Genomic DNA, 3,286 nt, shown 5'->3' with positions numbered 1-3,286 from the left:
TTTTTGATTTTTTTTTTCCTTCTCATTTTTCCTCACAATTCTAGCATCTTTCCAAAGCTTAAAGTGAGGGGGAAAGGGAGGGGAAAGAAGACTAAGGGAAGCAAGTTAAATGAGCACTTTTGTTTAATATGAAATATCAGTCATGTTGACACACATTTTATGTTAGCAGAGGACAAACTGTTCCTTGCTTTGAGCACAAAGCCCCAGGAGAAGTAAACACAAATTACATTTCCAGGTGCGGCACATCCCCAAACCCTCTCATTCCAGGAGCCTTTGCACCTGGCATAGCTGATGGGTGGGTAGATAAGCAAGCGTAGGGCAGCACATGGGATTAGGATGTTGGGTTGGAGAGTGTGGAGACCTGTTTGGGGGATTGGAAGTGTGGGGAAAAAGGTCGAGTTCTGATTTGGAAAGGTATGAACAGGAATCAGAGCCACAGGAGGGTCCTGGAACTGAGTGCAACCTTACAAAGGATGGTGGTGAGCATTGGGCTGCAAGCCCAATGGAGCCCAATCTTGGAGAGGTTCAGTATGTACGGCTAGGGCAGCTGTGGCTCACACCTGGCCACACAGGAGCTCCGACACATGGCCTCCATCCTACACACCCACATACTGCGGCTCAAACAAATTCCTGAGCAGCAAGAACATCCCTGCTGCACAGATGACCAACACCGCAGAGCAGCCAACAGCTACCGGCAAGGGATAGTCCCTTGTTTCCCTCCCGTGCAGCAAAATTCTCACCTGCCATCCCAGCAAAGCTGAGCAAGTCTTTGAGGCCTGACTTGCAGCAAGGAGGCTTACCACTGTTGAACGTGAACCAGCAAGCACTAAAAAAAATGGGATAGAGCACATTTAACACACTGCAGTTTTGGCTCACTTCTACTACACCCCAGTTTAGAAAAAAAAAAAAAAGAAGAGGTCACAGGGGTTCATCACAGCTTTGGCCACCACTTCCCAAGTCAGGATTCAACTTGAAAGTGCTGATGCTGTTTTGGTATCAGTTCATCCAAGTCATCACCGTTGCTGTGTTTTAAGTCTTCCTAATAGAAAGAGTGTCATGGTACAGACACAAGCTCAGGTTTTTTTTCACCTCACATCAGTAGCTCTTTAGAGTCACCTCTCAGAAAAGCCAGACCTTGAGGAGAAGCTAAGAAAAAACCGCATTCAGAGGCAGCGCTCGCACAAGAGTCCACTTGTGTGGCTGTGGTGGAACAGAGCTGAGCAACAGAAGAATGACTAAAACCCAAATTCTTTCCACCAAGCTTCTTGGTCTGTTATCAGATGAAAAACAAACCCAGTGCTAGTTTAAGCACTTCTACTTGAAATCAATCCCATAATAGCAGAGATCCTCTTAGCTAAATCCACGAGGCTCCTTACTCCCTGGGCCACACCTGAAGGCCTGCCCCAGGCCTACCACAGCAAAGAAGCCAGCCTTTGCCTCTGCATGGTTTGGGCATTCCGCCAGAGCATCTGTAGCAGAAGCTGCTGCAGGAGGTCCCAGCTGCCAAAAAAGTGGGAATTTAACCTCTAAAGCATCAGACTTCTGTCCCCTTGAGATCCTCCATCACTGACCTTTCACTGCCCAGCTCACACACAGACATTGCAGAGCCTTGCTCCCAGCACCAGCTGAACAACATTTGGCTTCTTATCACAAAAATTGCTTGTCCTTTTTCTCTTCAAATTAAGCCAAAGAACCAAGACTAATCTACACTCCAAGACTTAAACTGGAGCTTTCTCCATAGCAGGAGAAAGGTATGTTTGCCATACCACAGAGCCATGGAGTTTCCTTGTCTAAAAATCATTCAGAGCTTAGCAGCTCAAGGTCTCAGCTACGATCTAAATTAAAAAGGGGTCTGCCCCTTCAGCCTAAGAAATGCCCCTGTTTCTTTCCTTGAATTCCTATTTCTAATCAGACACCATTGTGCATGGTCAAGCAACAAAAACAGGGCTCATCTTCATTGATTCCAGCACAGCTAATGAATCCCTTGCTGTCCCAGATAGTCTGTGATGTATTCACACTGTCACATCAAACTTCAGGTACATTTGGCAGCTACTGCAGTTGTCTTTCTGAAATAGCCTCAGAAAGCTTAGTAAGGGCAACTGTAGCAACAAGGGTGACAGCAATACGCTCCAGGGATTTGCAGCCTGAGCCTGCAGTTGGGCTTTGCTGAGACAAGGATCCACACCTTTCCAGACAGGTCTCCTTGAAGTCAGGGGGGATGAGGCACAAGTGAACCCCACACACACAGCCAGATTGTGGGCTCTCAGCCCTTCCTGGCAAGACTGCCTGAATTGGAAGTGTCTTTATGCCGTTACTTCTGTTATGTTGAAAGATGCTACTCTTATCATAAAGATCCATTGTTTAAGTTTCTCATATACCATCTCTTACACTCTCCAATGTAGCCCTAAAACAATCCCAGAACAGCTTCATTTTATTCTTCTCATAGTGCTCTGCAGCATGAGAAAGGGCAGTGAGGGGAACAGGACATCTAAAGGGTGTTATTCCAACAAAAACCAAGTTTTTGTCCCAGACAGCACTGGGAAGGTAAAGTATGAAGCTATCTTTACCCTCAGCTCTCATGCAATGGACTATGAAGAAGGATCTGCCTAGAACATAGACCCCAATATCTTTAGTGGATTATTCTGAACTAACTTTCCCAGGACTGACAAATGCCTCAGTGAGACAGACGGGATGGGAGTCTGGTCCCCAGGAGCTCCCACAGGGCTCAGGCAAACACAGTGATCATTCAATAATGAGTTAAAACTGAGATAAAACAGCTACTACAGTGTTTCTACCAAGTCATGCACAGCCTAGGCATAGAGACTTCTGTACGTCAGCAGGCAAAGCCCAAGACTGCCAGACACAGAGCTCCCACCACACCTTTACACCAGCACATCCCTGGATCAGCATGAAGGTCCACCCACAAGTCTAGCTCTCGCCCACCCAGCCTCATTACGTGGCTGTACACTGCAGGGACCGCCTATTCCGTGCAGCAGTAGGATGGTGCTCCCCTGGAGGGCAGCTCTCAGGCTAATGTGGCACATGCCACAGCGTTCAGCCAATCTAGAAGAGGAAAGCCTTCCTGGACCTCACATGATGGATGCGAAGGACACCTTCCTCACACAGCACAAGAGAGCTGGCTGTGGCAGATACGAGGACAGAAAGTCACATACGGTCCCCTGGGACAGGGGAAGGAAAGACTCGTTTATTGCTCTGCTGGACTTACAAATTGCTCCAGTTTCCCCTCAATACCAACACCTCCAGAGAGGCCCCCAAAACCAAGTAC

At 47.5% G+C, this 3,286-nt stretch overlaps 1 long non-coding RNA gene across 1 annotated transcript in view; it reads right to left on the bottom strand.

The window, feature by feature from the left end:
* The window catches only part of LOC141738307 (uncharacterized), a 61,882-nt gene that overhangs the window by 46,631 nt on the left and 11,965 nt on the right, over positions 1–3,286 (bottom strand). The gene's annotated exons all lie outside the window — the stretch shown is intronic.

The sequence above is a fragment of the Larus michahellis genome, chromosome 2 (genome assembly GCF_964199755.1).
Source record: "Larus michahellis chromosome 2, bLarMic1.1, whole genome shotgun sequence".
NCBI classification, from domain to species: Eukaryota; Metazoa; Chordata; class Aves; order Charadriiformes; family Laridae; genus Larus; species Larus michahellis.
Note: the sequence above shows the minus strand (reverse complement) of the source record. Positions and strands in the feature narration are given on the sequence as shown.